Raw genomic sequence first — 17950 nt, forward strand, 5'->3', positions numbered from 1 at the left:
ATTTTGCCAAAGCTAATTTTAGTGCCTTGAGGGCTGCCCTACAGAGCATTGATTGGGGCATTAGGTTTTCAGCTAAAAACACAGAACAGAAATGGTTGTCCTTTAAAATGATATTAAATCATTACTGTTCTCAATTTATTCCCTTAAGGACTAAACGTAGAAGCTCTAAGAATCATCCTGTGTGGCTTAATACAGAGGTAAAGATGTTAATGGGAAAGAAGAGAAAGGCATTTAAAAACTACAAATCTGTAGGGACAGAAGCTGCATTTAATGAATATAAACACTGTAATAAATGTTGTAAATCAGCAATCCGGAAGGCTAAGAAAAGAAATGAAGAGTTAATTGCGGTGGAGGTGAAAACTAACCCTAAAAGGTTTTTTAAATATATTAATAGTAAAAAGATGCAGGTTGAGAGTGTTGCTCCATTAAATAATGGTACCAGTATGGTTGTAGCAGATACAGATAAGGCAAATGTGTTAAATCAGTTCTTTTCTTCAGTGTATACAATAGAGGAGTCTGGGTTCACAGGCTCACTTAATAACTGCACGAATGATTCAGCTCAATCTAGTCAGTGGCTGACTCAGGATATGATTCAAAAAGCTTTAATACAAATTAATGTAAACAAGGCTCCAGGGCCTGATGGCATACACCCCCGGGTTCTAAGAGAGCTTAGTTCAGTTTTAGACCAGCCCTTATTTCTGATTTTCTCAGATTCACTGTCATCTGGTATGGTGCCTATGGATTGGAGAAAAGCTGATGTTATTCCAATATTTAAAAAGGGATTACGATCTCAGCCTGGCAATTATAGGCCAGTAAGCTTGACATCTGTGGTGGGCAAATTATTTGAAGGCTTTTTAAGGGATCACATTCAAAATTTTGTCCTAATGAATGGCATTATGAGCAACAATCAGCATGGCTTTATGAAGGATAGGTCATGTCAGACGAATTTGATTGCATTTTATGATGTGGTAAGTAAGATTCTAGATAGTGGGGGGGCAGTAGATGTGATCTATTTGGATTTTGCCAAAGCATTTGATACTGTGCCCCACAAACGACTGCTTTCTAAACTAAGGTCTGTTGGGCTTAATGAAGTCGTTTGCACATGGATAGGAAACTGGCTACAGGATCGGGTACAGAGGGTGGTTGTTAATGGGACATTCTCTACTTGGAGTAAGGTTCTTAGTGGGGTCCCCCAGGGCTCAGTATTGGGTCCACTTTTATTTAACTTGTTCATTAATGACTTAGGGGAGGGTGTTGTAAGTAATGTATCAGTGTTTGCAGATGACACAAAATTATCCAGCCCAATTCATTCCATCCAGGATGTGGCATCCTTGCAACAGGATCTTGACAAACTGGCAATCTGGGCAGCTAAGTGGCAAATGAGATTCAATGTTGATAAATGTAAAGTCATGCACCTGGGATGTAAAAATATCCAAGCCACTTATACCCTTAATGGGACTGCACTAGGCAAATCCATTATGGAAAAGGACCTTGGAGTCCTTGTAGATGATAAACTTGGCTGTAGCAAGCAATGCCAGTCAGCAGCATCAAGGGCAAATAAGGTCTTGAGCTGTATTAAAAGGGGCATAGAGTCACGGGAGGAGGGGGTCATTCTTCCACTGTATAGAGCACTTGTAAGGCCCCATCTAGAATATGCCGTACAGTTTTGGTCTCCATCACTCAAACAGGACATTATTGTATTAGAGAGGGTACAGAGAAGGGCAACTAAGCTGGTAAAAGGTATTGAAAATCTTAGCTATGAGGAAAGACTGGCCAAATTGGGGATGTTCACGCTGGAGAAGAGGCGCTTAAGGGGTGATATGATGACTATGTATAAATATATAAGGGGATCATATAACAATCTCTCTAATGATTTATTTACCAGTAGGTCTTTCCAGCTGACACGAGGTCACCCATTCCGATTAGAAGAAAAGAGGTTCCGCCTAAATATTCGGAAGGGGTTTTTTACAGTGAGAGCTGTGAAGATGTGGAATTCTCTCCCTGAATCAGTTGTACTGGCTGATACATTAGATAGCTTTAAGAAGGGGTTGGATGGCTTTTTGGCAAGTAAGGGAATACAGGGTTATGGGAAATAGCTCATAGTCCAAGTTGATCCAGGGACTAGTCCGATTGCCATTTTGGAGTCAGGAAGGAATTTTCCCCCCTCTAAGGCAAATTGGAGAGGCTTCAGATGGGTTTTTTTGCCTTCCTCTGGATCAACTGGCAGATAGGTAGTTAATAAAAAAAAAAAAAAAAAAGGTTGAACTCGATGGACATGTGTCTTTTTTCAACCTTACTTACTATGTTACTATGTTACTATGTATTTTTCTTTATAAAGGAATGCAGAACACGAAAGTGATGTGGTGGCATAGGGGTTAAAGCGCAAGCATGTTAAGGAGATGGTTGTGTGTTTGATTCACAGACTGCTTTTTGGTTCTTTATATAGGAGCACAGAACACCAAGGGGCACATTTACTAAGGATCGAAGTGAATTTTCGAATTTAAAAACTTTGAATTTCAAACTAATTTTTGGGTACTTCGACCATCGAATACGCCTAAATTCAACTTCGACTTGTAGAAGTAAAAAAGTTTGACTTCGACACTTCGCCACCTTAAACCTGCCGAATTGCTATGTTAGCCTATGGGGACCTCCTAGAACCTATTGGCTAAGTTTTTAGATTGATTCGAACGATTTGACTTCGACTGAATATGGCCAAATTCGATTAAAAAAACTTCGATGCAATTCGATGGTCGAATTTCGAAGTTTTTTGCACTTCGAAATTCGACCCTTGATAAATCTGCCCCCAAGTATTCGCAAATTATGCACATATGTATAACTCTTGTGCATAGTGACACCTGCAGGCCATTTGTATAAACACCACACACAGTCAGCTATTCGATGTGGTGGCGTAGGGGTTAAAGCATCGGCTTGATAGGGAGAAGGTTGCGACTTCGATTCTCACTTCTTCCAACAGCTGGTGCTTTTCATGGTTGGTGGTATAGGGGTTAGAGCGCTGTTTTGGTATGGAGAAGCTTGTGCGTTCGATTCCTGCTGCTTTGCACATCTGTGGTTTGCTGACAGTTGTCTCACTTCTTTACAAAAGAGCGCCTGAAAGCAAATTTTTCGACATTTGTTGAAACCAGCTGGCTGTTGAAGTGGTGAAAGAAACTGACAAAATGTCTAGCCCCATGTCAGATTTCAAAATTAAATATCAAAAAATTTGTTTGCTCTTTTGAAAAATGGATTTCAGTGCAAAAGTCTGCTGGAGCAACACTATTAACTGATGCATTAAAAAAAACCATGTTTTCCCATGCCAGTATCGCTTTAATAGAACGGACTCTTGTTTCATAGCTTAATTCTTTGGCAAACATTTTCAGTGATTTCAGATAAAATGGAGGCTACAGAAAGAAAAATAAATGGCATTGGAATACACCTTAATGTTTGTTACAGTGTATGTGTGAGAAAGGACTTCTCTCAGATGTATTTTTAGACAGAGAGGAAAACATATGGAGGCTGTACACAAATAGTGCATCTTAACATAGTTACAGTAATGATAATGCTGTGCAAAGGGAAAACTGTAAGATGCTTTGACAATATTTCAGAAAGCAGTTTTACCATGGGCAGTAATTAGTAAGGTGTTATTTAAAAAGGCATTATCATCAACAGGACCGCCATCAGAAATCGCAGGGCCCCGTACGACAAAATTTCCTGGGCCCCTGGGCTGCACCCACCGCAAGCCCCACCTACAGGTCCGCCCTCCCCACCCCACAGGTCCGCCCACCACACAGTAAAAAAAAAAATATTGGTGGCTAGGGTTCCCACATGTTAATAAAAAATAAAAAGATATTGGTGGTCAGGGCCCCCCATAAAAAACATTTGTGTCCAGGCCCCCCCCATTAAAAAATATTGGTGGCTAGGACCCCACATGAGAAAAAAAAATTGGTGGCCACGGCCCCCCCACACACACATTATGAGAAAATTGGTTGCCAGGGCCCCTTAAACGTCCATGCCTTCCCGAAGTCAGCAGCTCTCAGAAACATGGGGGTCCCGACTAATCAAGTAAGTGTGGCGTGGCCAGGCCCCCCTTACCCTTGGGGCCCCCTACAACTCTCCCCCCTGCCCCCCCTGATGGCTGCCCTGATCATCAAATTGTAACACCTGTCTCATAAATCAGTATCTAGTACATAGTACTTTCTATACTGCTTAAAAGTATTAGAGTTGAAGCTACTGTTGAAGTGTAATAGCTGCATGAACCTGCTAATAAAGCACTGTTATACTCTACTCATCCTCGGCTACCAAAACATAACACAAACCATTATCTTACACTTTATGGCTGAGATTAAGCTTTGCAACAAAGCTCCATAAAATCCACTTTCTACATCATTGCACGATTATGGATTGAAATATTTTGTTAAAGCATATACTTTTGGTCCGATCTCTTAACAATGGGGGGGGGGTGTTATTAGACTTTTATGGGTGTAAAAACTCAAAATAATACCCCCAGTAGTACACCGTTTATACCCATTTAGTTTTCTTACTTTTCAATTGCACCTTCTTCTTGCAGCAAGACTCTATTATGGTGCTCTGCAGTCAGGTTGATCATGACATCACAGGCAGAGAAGCAGACCTCCTGATGTTTAGAATCCAGAAATACAACAAAGAACTTGTACACTAGACTGAAAACAAGAAAATCCATGTTTAACTGGACTGTTCAGAAAGCTTTCTTTGTTTAATCTTTGTTACAGCGTATAATGCTAAACCATAACCCAACCAGGGCAAACTGGCAATCTGTAGATTCTGGCAAATGTCACAGAGGTCTCCTGTAAGATGCCTGGACAGTCACTATTTATTGGGTAGTTGAGTGGGTAGTTTGAGCCTCTGTGGCCTTGAAATTCCAGGCCTAATTAGTCTTGAACCCAGCGGTTTAATGGAAATATGTTGATTTTTCTTTCCAGAGACAGTTCAGGCAAGTTATTCTGGAACAGAATACTGAAATGTAAAAGATAAGTATGGGTTGGTATTCTTCACAAGCAGTTTCTATGTGCAGATTAACTTTTGGAGAATAACAAACAAATGGGAGAACTCCTCTCCCATGGGTGTCAACTCACTAAAAAATAACTTCCCCTCTGGAGACATTGGAATTGCTGCAAAGTAAATATATTTTTCCACATTTTTGTGCAATTGCCCTGGATAGCCAAGTGTTTTACATGAGGCAATACCTACAAATGCACATGGGCAGGTATTTTTAGAATTTTGAGGCCAGCAGCAGTGGAGATTTCCTGTGTGGCATGTGCAGGGTATTTGGAATCCCCCCTTGCACCAACTCCTCGATAATTTAGGTCCATAAATTTTAGACAGGTAATTTCCTTATCTGCAGTGGGTTTCAGCTCCGTTGGAACATGCAGCAATGTTAATTCTGTGCAGTGTGTAAGTCCACCTTTTGGATTGCATTAGAACAACATCATTTGAACTGTAATAAGAGATGCTGTATAATATAAAGTGTACTTTTTTTTAAAAAAAAGTACAATGTAATAAAATTATATGAAAATGCAAATTGGGGCAAACTGCAAGAAATTCCAATTAACAGACTTTGAAAATATTTGCCACAAAACCTTACACTGTGCATTTAAAAAATAAATCAAATTTTTTTGTCTACCAGGTTTATAAATGGTTTCTCCACAATTCACAAAGCAAACTATAGATTTGGGGTTACTCATGACTCCTATTTAGCAGGGACTGTTCTTTATCACCATTATACGGTACAAACTGTCCCTTTTCTACTCATAAAAACCTGCCACTTTCCAACACAATCCATACATACTATGCATGCTAAACGTATTTTTGCCCACAAATAATGATAGCAGTAAAGTGACCAGGATCTGAAGGTTCTGCATTAATAGGAAAGTCATATAGGAAATAACAACTTGGGAACAGAAAAAACAAGCACACAATCAAACTGATATGTTGAGCTGCCAGTAGCTGCAGTCAAACAGGTTTCTGTTCCTTTGTTCTTTTTATGGTCTTGAGTCAGCTCACCTGATTTTAATTAGCCAGGGGCAAAATATGTTAAGGAATATTGTCATCTGAATAAAATGTGGTTAATATAACCAGTGTGCAACGCATAATGTTTTGTAATGCATACTTGTAATAAACTGTTTACTGCTGAAGAAGCTATACTGGGTTTTCCTTTACCTTTTCTACCTTTCTGGCAAAACAACAGCAGCACTATGTTGATTTAAGAAAAGTAATGAAGATTTATGCACAGAATTAAAGCATATCTGAAAAACTCTTTTATGGATAGGAGAGAGGTAGCTAGCTAGATATGGGCTTCGTTGTTTCCTATGGCAGGCATAAGCACTAAGCACATAAGCCTCCTTTCACATATTCGGGCTGACCTCAGCTTCAGCTCTGCTGTGTGTGAGTGACCACACACAGGCTGATCAGGTTCAAATCAATGGAGCAGGGGCACTGAGCAGATCTGCACGTCTCAGCCTGCAAATATACAAGTTGACAACAGCTAGAGCCATCAGCTTGTGTGCCCATAGCCTAAATTGTCTTGAAGTAACTGCTAATCTCCTGCTGTGAAACAGACCTCATCTGGTGTGACATTCCTGCTTAGTAGTAGCAGAACAAATAGCTCCATCAAACACTGGGAATTGGCACTCCATTGGACAGTATGGACCCATCAGTGATTATTACTGGGAAATTCTCACTATAGTGTTTCAAGACAATAATCTCCTGACCCATAAGTGCACTGGCAAGGTCTAAGCAATTCGACCTTGCAGAAAACTGCACCGGTCCGGGGTTCTTCCAGCGACAGAACAATCCTCTTCCTGCTTCTTCGCTCTTCAAATTTTTCCCGGGCAGAAGCATGCGCAGTGGAGCTAAATAGCTGACTTTTTTTTGTTAAAGTTCGGCTTTTCAATCTACTGCTCATGCACAGCTATGAAGAAGCAGGAAAAGGATTGTACCGTGGTGCTTGCTGGAAGAACACCGGGCTGGTGCAGTTTTCTGCTGATAGAAGCACCAGCCCGGAGTGTCAGGTAAGTAAATATAATCACTTGGGGATGCCTAAATTTTGACACCCCAAGTATAAAATGACATCCCTTCTCCTTTAAACTGCATCATTATATGAGATAGTATACTTCCAGTATGGTGAAGCAAGTCTGGATCATGTTTGCAGCATTTGCTTATATCATGAATGTCAAACGACTATCTCTTGGTAAACACAGGGAAACCATGTCATGTATACTCTTTTGTCAATGTGCCGTAATACAATGTACAAAATATGCTTTGCATACTGTATCTGTAAGTTTAATGTTATCTGAAACTCACCATTTGTTCCATTATTAAACTGCATACATTTTGATAGCGAGAGAGGTTGCCTAAAAGACCCGTGCCCTTCAAGTATCCCATCCATGTTGTTGCAGAGTAATAATTTCAAAAGCACTTAGGAAGTAAAAAAAGTTACACTTCATTTTGATTTGAACTAGAAATACAAATGCACATATTGCACTGCCATAAACTTCATCCTACAGAGGGCCCACATAACAGGATTATAAAAACAAATTATATTTCACTTTCAATAGGTGAAGTAATAATACAATAATCATGTACAGGACAGAATGACAATTCAGTGAGGTTTAAAAGATTGTATTACGTTGCAAGCTCTTTAGGTATATCCTATTTCTCAAATTCAGTTTGAGACTCTTATTTACTAATACCACCAAGTATGAGGATGAGGATAACTCATCTCCCTCGTTTTCAACAACTTCTTAATTATATAAGATGGTTTAGAGTTGGGCTGCATATCGTAGGAGTAGCTGTTTAAGAAGGCCAACTCATAAGGTCTCCAGATCCAAATCAAGTGGTTTCCAATTAAAACATGTTTTCATAGTGCAATTCTAAACAAACCAGCCACAGGTTTGCTTTTGCAACATTTGAACACACATTACATATATTATATTAGTGATAAATAAATTGGCTTCTACCTGACATCACCAGACGGTGTGGGGCATGCAGGCAAGAGTTTATATACAAGCAGGAGGCCGTCAGGGGCAATTTGCACCACAGTAAGGTTGCAGGTGGGGTGGGACGTGGACAAAGTTCAGCCCCCCACCATCCCAGCCAAAGATGTGCCGAACTTGCACACCACTTATTACAACCACAACTCCCTAAAATATGGAGTTGTATAAGTATGGAAAATTATATATATATTACCCCACTACAGCTTCATAAAATGGAGACTATAGACAAAAGCTTATTGCCCTAAATGTAGAAATCATAAAGAAAACTCCATACATGTGATGTGTACAGTACATGTTCTTAAATAGCCATTACTGGAATAAGGTGATGAAAATAATTCAAGATAAAACTACCTTTTGCTAAAATCCTGCCTCCCCAAATTTGTTTGCCGGCATAATTGATGAACTAGTCCCTAGTAATGCAGAACATGATTTTTAGAGACTGGCTCTCCCTCAATGAAGCACCGGTCTGAGTAAACATGAGATTCTTTACCTCTAACTTATATAGTTAGAGGTTGCCCTACCAAATATAATAAAATATGGGCTGACTGAATTGCAGCTACCTTTAAGGAGAACAGAAGGCCTGCACCTGCTACTGTAACAGGCACAAGTGCTTTCTTTATAGGGCCTAAGCACTTCAGCACTTATACCTGCCCCAGTGAGCCCAACAGATACACTTTTAGAACTACAAGAAAGAAAATAACAGTGTACATCTAGATTTATTGATCAGAAAATAATTCCATAGCAAAAGTCAGTGAGTTTGGACAAAAAAGATTAAAAAAATGATCAAACAATACATTTTGCATGTAACAGAGATCATAGAAAGGACATCTACAGGAAGGACTTCCATTTAGAAATCTCTAGCCTTTTCTTTGTAATGACAGAAGTGTCATCTTAAAAAAAAGATGAATTGTTGACTGCAACAGTATTGATCATCAGCTCTTCACATTCATCAATCGACTTGTATTCTGATGCAGCTAAGAAAACAGCATATTAGAGCAAGGAAAATAAAAGCTGAAGTGTATAATTCATGCCGACATTGACTAAACAATGATTTAGCCTAGCATATTAAAGAATCCTTTGTTATCCATGCACAACTTTTTCAAGGTATCATTAAAAAAAATCTAATGCTCTTCTTCAATTTAGTAAAACATCTCTACAGTCATTGTCTTTAATGCATGGAAAAATACATAGAAGGGATCAGATAAACAGAAATAGGTCAGGGAAGTTGAGGGAAAATGATGTGGTTATCTACAGCATTTTGTTATGAATTTGAAACAGGTTTATGCAGTCTTAGGGTTAGTTCACAAGAGGAGATTTTGTCACCTGGCGACTAATAGCCTCGTCTTCTGAGCAATAAACCCCCCCGAACTGCCTCATTGTGTCTTTCCATAGGCTATAATGAAAAGTCGCCTGCGCTAAAGCACACGCGGCGATGCGTTTTCCGTAGTCACCTGAAGTTGCCTCATGGAGGAAACTTCGGACGATTTCGAAAAACGAATCGCTGCGTGTGCTTTAGCGCAGGCGACTTTTCATTATAGCCTATGGGAAGACTCGCTGAGGCAGTTCGGGGAGATTATCGCTCAGAAGACGAGGTGATTAGTCGCCAGGCGACAAAATCTCCCCGAATCTCCTCGTGTGAACTAACCCTTATGTAGTCAGCATACATTTGTAAATCCAAAAGAAAATGCCATGTGTAAGAGGCCTTGATTCAACACTTCTAACAGAAATTTGATAATCCACATATGTGGTCATAAGTAGTTTATACATATATCCCAAATATCAGCCGTGTGTGGCTAGAATTACTAGTAAAATGTGACAGTCACTCATCTAAATAATCATCAGGTACAATGTTTTTTTTCACCATCCATTTGAGTAATTACTCAAAATACCTTTTTTAAACGTTTATGATAACAATGAAATAGTGGGTTGAGAGAGAGGCAAGGACACATTTAATTAACTGCAAAAAAAATCCTTTCAGAGGTGAAAATATTTATTTTGCCTTTGGGGCCCTTCAGACTACTGTGTTTTGTATGAGTGACAAGCACTAGTCAATTACGCAAATTGCACATAGATCAGGCACCCAGATTCAAATTGAGAGTTAATTTCCCAGCCAGCTAGTGTGATAGAGTTCAGCTCAACTCACTGACTGAGGAACTGACTCTTGACAAATAATACTGACTGGAACAGCTCTTACTTATCCAAGCGACTTTCACTCACTGAGTGTTTCACCATTTTATCTTACTGGTATTTACTGATATCTTTATCCATTCATCTACCAGTTTTCTTAAGTGTTTGCCATCAGCTCAAGTGTTTGCATATTTGCAAAGATTAAGAAGCATTGCAGCAACTCAGTAGGTGTGTTTCTATACTGTGTGCGTGTGTGTGTGTTCTTTGTTGCCTGAGTCCTGCTGCACAGGTAACATAGAAAAAACTTTATTGGGGTACTGTCTTTAATACTGCTCTTCAGGAAGTGGTCATACCTTTCTCTTCCTCATTTAATTAGGTCAGTGTAATTGATTGCAAGGCACAACATTATGCAAGTCTTGGTGTCAGACTTGCTGTAAATTTCATGTAACCTTAAGCAACATATGCTGATAAATGCTTTAAGTTCCTCTCCTTTCTTTTATGTTTTATGCTTAACAGTAATCATCATTAAAAGTAATGGTAGGTTGAATATTTTGTACAAAATTACATGCAAACATTTAACTCAGACAAACATGAACAATTCTGCTGCTTGGGTATCTCTATACACCACAAAAACAATATAATATCAGAAATCCGCAACTGGCCATGACCACTTACCAAGAATTTGCATTAGAAGAGTAACACAATCCCGATTAACAGCCAGTTCAGCACCCACGATGGCATGAATACACAAGTTGGCTAATGCCCTTATTAATTTGATTAGGACATCTTCAGTTTCAGAAGGTTTTTTAAGCTCATCTCTTTTTGATTGGCTATAGTCAAGTTCATAGTAAGGGGCAGATTTAGCATAGGTTGAAGTAATTTTTGGGTACTTCGACCATCGAATAGTCCAACTTCGATTCCAAGTTGAAAAAAACTTCGAAATTCGAATATCGAAATTTATCATGTACTTTCTCTTTAAAACTTCGACTTCGACCATTCGCCACCTAAAAGCTGCCAAAGTGCTGTTTTAGCCTTTGGGGGACCTCATAGAACCTGTATGGAGGCAATTGGGGGAGTTTGGGAGAAAGAAGGTTGAAGTTAAAGTCAAAGTAGATCGAAGTAGCGATACTTTGAATCGTACGTTCCGAAGAAGGCCCACTCCGACCCCAAAAAACTTCAACCACCATTCGGTTGGTCTTTTTGAATTCGAAGTTCGAAGTTTTTTACCTTTGATAAATCTGCCCCTAAATGTGTAACAAATGTAGCATAGTTTCAATACTTCCTTGTTCTTTATAAAACAGTTCAAGTGTCTTGTTATTCTTAGGTATCAAGTTTCCAAGGCTAAAAACAATGCAAACAGCCAGGTCCTGAAAAAAAGGCACAATAATAATTATTTAAATATATAGTTAATGTAATGGTTTGGCTATAAAAGCATGTTTAATGGGGTTTTTAGAACTGTATTTATCAAATGGTGAGTTATAACTTTCACCCATTGATAAATACAATTCTAAAAATCCCATAGCAATGAACAGAACATGAGTGAGTTTTTATTTATGAACCTCTAAACTCACATCATGATAAATCTGCCTCTATGCGTGTTTTAGCATACTTGAGGTGGTTTCAAACCTCAGAAAATACCCTACTATAGACAATGCTGAGAATTATCTCTGCTACATGGGGAAGATTTACTCAAGGGTGACGTTTCGCTAGTGATACTTCGGCAATGCAAGCAATTGAAAGAGAAGAATTGATAGCCTTCATTTCTGCCTAGCGCAAATTCGTGGGTCTTGCACTTAGGTTAATTTGCATACGCCGGGAAATTTAAAGTTGAACATATATGTTGCAGCAAATACATTACATTACACAATTCCAGGGAACCTAAATAAAGAAAATGTAGTTTTTATAATGCCCTACACATGAGCCCACTGTATAGTTAATGTTCCATATGTAAGAAAATGTATGGGGGAACCCGGTTACCCAAAAACATTTTTAAGGTCTTTTGTAGGCTATCACTCTGAAAAAAGGAAAAGACGCCAGCTTTTTTTGGACTTAGAAGCTTTTTCCACTAAAAAATATGATGTATGTAACAGAAGATTGAAGATCTATGCACTCCAGTGCACTTTGCCTGCTCTGAGCTGGCAAAAGCATATCTGGCGAAAGAGGTAACGTTCAGTAAGATCCACATTTCATTGAATTTGCAGGGTAACGTCCATTCGCCAGAGCGAATTGTCGCCTGGCGATACAGTGTGAATGACTGATATCGTCTATCTCTTTCGCTAGCGAAGTGACGCCTGCGCCCGTTAGTAAATTGTCCCTGCGGGCGGTAATGCTAGCGAATTGATGCTAGCGTTAGCCACTTCGCCCTCGAGAAAATCTGCCCCCATGTTTCATATTCCTAACAGTGGCAAAGAAGCAAGGTATAAAAAGGATGCAGACCCTTCATGACAAAAATATCTGTGTCTGACTCCTATGATAAAAAACCACAAGAACCATTTTTGCCTTCCTATGGATCAACTAGCAGTTAGGCAGGTTAAAAAAAGTTAAAGGATTGAACTTGATGGATGTCTGTCTTTTTTCAACCTATGTTTCCATAATGCAGATTTCGTCTTGTATGGTACCTCTTTGGCTTCTTATATTATTATGTATTTATATATACAGTATATAGAGATATTTACGTATTTAGTGTTGACAGTGCTTTATATTCGTATAAGACAAAACTCATGTTTAAAGAAACAGTATGGGGCCGATTCACTAAGCTCGAGTGAAGGATTCGAATGAAAAAAATTCGAATTTCGAAGTATTTTTTGGGTACTTCGACCATCGAATTGGTTAAATTCGTTCGAATTCGAACGAAATCGAACAAAAAATCGTTCGACTATTCGACCATTCGATAGTCGAAGTACTTCCCCTTTAAAAAAAACTTCGACCCCCTACTTCGGCAGATAAAAGCTACCGAAGTCAATGTTAGCCTATGGGGAAGGTCCCCATAGGCTTGCTAACCTTTTTTTGATCGAAGGATTTTCCTTCGATCGTTGGATTAAAATCGTTCGAATCGTTCGATTCGAAGGATTTAATCGTTCGATCGAACGAAAAATCCTTCGATCGATCGATCGCAGGATTAGCGCTAAATCCTTCGACTTCGATATTCGAAGTCGAAGGATTTCAATTCGAGGGTCGAATTTCGAAGTATTTTTAACTTCGAAATTCGACCCTTAGTGAATCTGCCCCTATGTGTTTTGTATTTACACATCTAGTAGAAATTAGAATTTGGGTAGCAAGGACGGGTGGGTTGATTCGAGAACAGAGTCAGGGAGGATCTCATTCACTAAATTTCTGGTTTAAAAAACAGAATTCCGGCTCTTAACGTTATCAATGGCAGCTTTTTCTTGCACACTGGCAACTGAGTAAAGGTAGGAGTGGCCCTGTATATATGTAGCAATAGACAAGCTTGTGGATCCAAACAGTTTAATGCAGTATAATTAATAATAAGTTCAGAGTCTCACACCATTTTTAGGAAGTGACCTATAATTATGAACCTGTTCATAAGCTGTGACTAGATGTGAGAGCACAACAATGCCTTCTGCTGCACAAACAAATAATGTGTGTGTGTATTTCCTCATTGCCTAAAATTGGCAGAGGGGGAGAGATACAATTTACATAGCAATTGTCTGCAAATGTAGGTGCACCTAAGTTGCAGGTTGTTGTCACTTAGAAAAGCAGTAGTCAGTATCTGTTAGAAGACAAAATATATAGGCACACAAAAAACTGTAACTAGTTGTGTTTCACTGACACAGAAATCCTACATTTACATATAACCCAAAACCACATACTGTATGTGAGGCAATTCTAAATTAAACACTAACTGAGCTACATAACTAGCAAGAATAAATTATCTGTCCTGCTTCTCTGGATGTTTGTTCAGCATAGAAAAGAGCAGAGTGTAACATCTGCAGCAATCCGCTAATTATACACAGAAAGTTTGCTAGAGGATAAAAAAAAATCACATCATCATATGGAATCAATTTTGACACAAAAATAATCTTTTTGTGTCATTATGAATATGAAGTGTTAAAAATATCACGCTAGCTGGTCTTAAACCACATGGATGTACATAAATATCAAGCTGTGCACTCGCTCGCTATGCACATGCGTAAACCCTAACATGGTCTCCTGAACTGTGGATGGTGCCCTTTAAGAAACATTTAAATTATGCTGCTATACACATGTTGAAATTAGGTTGCAATACATCTGTAAACCAAATTGGTGCAAAGTGCCTACCTTACCACAGATGAAAAAAGTTGACCCAAGCTAGGGCGATACAACATATGCTCTTACAGAAATTAAACACTAAAGCTGGCCATGCATTATCTGTTCCTCTGGTGAGGTTGACCCAATTTGGCCACTAACATGCTAGGCCAATATAAGATCATGTGATTCCGGACCAATGATTATATCATAATGGGGCCAATGCAGGCCCTCTTTAAACAGGTGCCTACTGGGCCTGCTTGATTTTCATTGCAGCAGAGGCAGTGAACATGCCCAGTATGCACCTATTTGAGGTCTTCATAGTCAGAGATAGAAGCAGTGATCAGGAAGCAAAAGGGGCAAAAGAGTGCATATTAAACAAAAAAAGTGTAGTGGAAGCATAAAAAAGCAAAAACACTCCTTAAAATTTGACTTTGTCTTAGTAGTTTGTTAAGCAATAGACAGCTACCACAATTACAGCAAGCTCTCTGATGAATACAGTATTCTGTTGTTCATCCAAAGAAAGCCTAAAACAATCCAGACTAAACAAATAGAGGGCACATTAACAGGTGCTCTTGTTTCAGATCTAGTAAAATACAAGAGGCCCTCAGCACTAAACCCATTATCAATATATTTAAGACATAGAGACATTTTGTGCATACAGCTACTAAAAAAATGCCTTACCCTTTAAACAAAACAGGCATTGTTTGTCCATATATTGCAATATATTTAAGATGGCCAATTATGTCAAAGTCATCCTATATCTGCCCAGTCCTTTCATATAAAAGTTTCCAGGAGACATTAGTGCAGATGTCCTTATCCGAAACTTAGTGCTCCGGCACTGCACATACTGTAGTTCGGGTAGTGCATTACTGGCAAGGAATATGGGCCTTGATTGGGAAAGATTTCTTAGAGTTGCAGTAAGCTGTAAAAAGAAAGCCAAAGAAAAATAAAAAATGCAAACATATAGAAACACAGTCCTTGTTTAAACTAAGTATTGTAGGACATTATCATAGCAGGTGTGTTGCATTAATCTCTACACAAATGTGTTACACTAGAGGTATAAGATGTACTCTATACATCACTGAACAGGAATATAAGGCATGGTCAGGGGCGATCCTGGCCCCTCCGCCGCCTGAGGCAGCAGCAGTTGCTGCTGCCCCCCCTCCCCCGGCAATTTGCTCTTAAAGTACCAGGAGCAGCATTTTTGCTGCCCCTGGTACCTAGTGGGGTGCTGCCTCATTGGCGAAGCACCCCTGGGCATGGTTAATGGATTAAAACCTACCAGGTCATCATATATATGTGATTTCAATGTTATATAGATTATAATATGAATTAACGGTTCATCTGATGCAAAACTTTTATGAGGAGTTTGGCATAACTGGTGATTAGTTATATTAATAGGATCATTTTCATCTTTGGTCTTGTTTGTTCCTTAAAGGAGTAGAAATGGTAAAATTACTGAGGGGTGGTGCCAAATATTAGCCACACCCTAGTGTTTATAATCACTTACCTGAGACCCTTGCCCCACTGCTCCTGCACCAGCTCAGGGTACCTCTGTATAAGAGCCACACATCAATCTTCTTCTGCTTCTTTGATTTTCTCTGCAGTCTCAGGCTGGGAGCCATGCGCAATAGAGTGAAAAAGTAATTTCTTGTTTATAAGTTTGGCATTTCATTCTACTGTGCTTACTCACTCAGTACTGAATGTAGAGAACATTTAAAAGAAAGAATAAGGTGCAGGTGCAGCGCTCCTATAGTAGTGCCCTGGGCCAGTGCTGTTTTCAGCAAAGAAGAGTACCAGCTCAGGGTCTCAGTGAAGTCATTATATCTTTCCTTTTCCTTTACAGGATGTGTTAAAACAACTCCTAAAATTCTCCATAATAAGCCAAGTTACATTGTGCCTTGTGTACAGGCAAAAACAGGGTAATTTGTCTTTCAACATGAGATTTGGTGACTGGGATGATATACTAGTTAGCTCAGTACCTTTTTTAACATTCCTAAACTAAGCAATACAAATAAGAGCATGAAAAGCATCACTTTTCTTTCCACATTACTTAACTGACTGGAATAATCAATAAACCTCCACATTCATATTTAAATGGAAATTGCTATTTTACCTATTTACCAGACTCTATATAGATATTTTTTATTCACAACATGAAGTGTTCAAAGAGGATAAAATAACCCACACTACCATGACTTACAAAGTCAGCAAAGAAAATTTTATGAAGCAACCTGTTCAGTTAATAACAAGCTAATACTATTAATACATTCTCAAATCATTGTTTGCGTATAGACACAATACCTTAGCAATAAGTGTCACAAACAGCGGGCCACTAAAAGTAAATCACTCTTGCTCATAAATAGGCTAAGACAAATAAACTATGTAGAGGGTAAATCCAAGTATTATCAAATGGCACTCAATCCAATATGCAATATATGCAACATGCAATCCTTGTGAATATTTAGAGATCTTATACTATGTATTGAGACAAAGTTTTACACAGTAACATGTATTATTCTACATATGCGTGTAACGGGCTTCATTAATAGAGCCTCATAAACTCTTATTGTTATGTTTTGGTAGCCAAGGATGAGTAGAGAATAACAGTGCTTTATTAGCAGACTCATGCAGCCATTACACAACAGTAACTTCCAACTCTATCACTCTTAAAGGAACAGTAACATCAAAAAATAAAAGTGTATTAAAGTAATGAAAATATAATGCAGTGTTGCCCTGCACTGGTAAAACTGCTGTGTTTGCTTAAGAAGCACTACTATTGTTTATATAAATGAGCTGCTGTGTAGCAATGGGGGCAGCCATTCAAAGGAGAAAATGCTCAGGTTACACAGCAGATAGCAAATAAGCTCTGTCTGTCTAATGGTGTTATCTGTTATCCATGTGTTAATCTGTGCCATATAGCCATTTTTCAATTTCCGCCATTGCTCCACAGCAGCTTGTTTATATAAACTATAGTAGTGTTTCTGAAGCAAACAGATCAGTTTTACCAGTGCAGGGCAACAGTACATGATATTTTCATTACTTTAAAACACTTACATTTTTTGGTGTTACTGTTCCTTTAAGTAGTCCTCGCTGGCGTCTCACTTCAAGTAGTGTAGTAAATTTAGATTGTCCTTGTTTAAGTAGTCCAGGTTTCTTAATTCTGACTAAAGATCCAGGTTGAAAGTGCACTTTTCTTGCACCACGTTTTCTGTCAGTATAAGCCTTGCATTTGGCTTGTTGACGTTTGACAATGTCAGCAGTAGACGATTTTGTAGACACAGTATTTTGTGGAAGTTTGATGTCTGCAACATGTAACTAAGTGCGCATCTGTCTGCCATGTAATAATTCAGCTGGAGAGGATTGGGTTGCTGCATGGCACGTTGCTCTGTAGCTATGTAGGAACTCTTTTGTAAATACTTTCCAAGATTTCCCAGTAAGATTTGCTGTCTGTAGTGTTTCTTTCAGACTTCTGTTGAATCGCTCGATTTACAGATTTAGGTTAAAAATCTCTGTTTTTCATCATCATTTTAGTGAAAGAAAAGTGT

The 17950-nt window shown here is 38.8% G+C and overlaps 1 pseudogene; it reads right to left on the reverse strand.

Annotated features, from left to right (window-relative positions):
- Positions 1–4470: 4470 nt before the first annotated feature.
- LOC121394104 lies at positions 4471–16027 on the reverse strand (annotated as a pseudogene).
- Positions 16028–17950: the final 1923 nt, after the last annotated feature.

Source organism: Xenopus laevis, chromosome 5S (assembly GCF_017654675.1).
Source record: "Xenopus laevis strain J_2021 chromosome 5S, Xenopus_laevis_v10.1, whole genome shotgun sequence".
NCBI lineage: Eukaryota > Metazoa > Chordata > Amphibia > Anura > Pipidae > Xenopus > Xenopus laevis.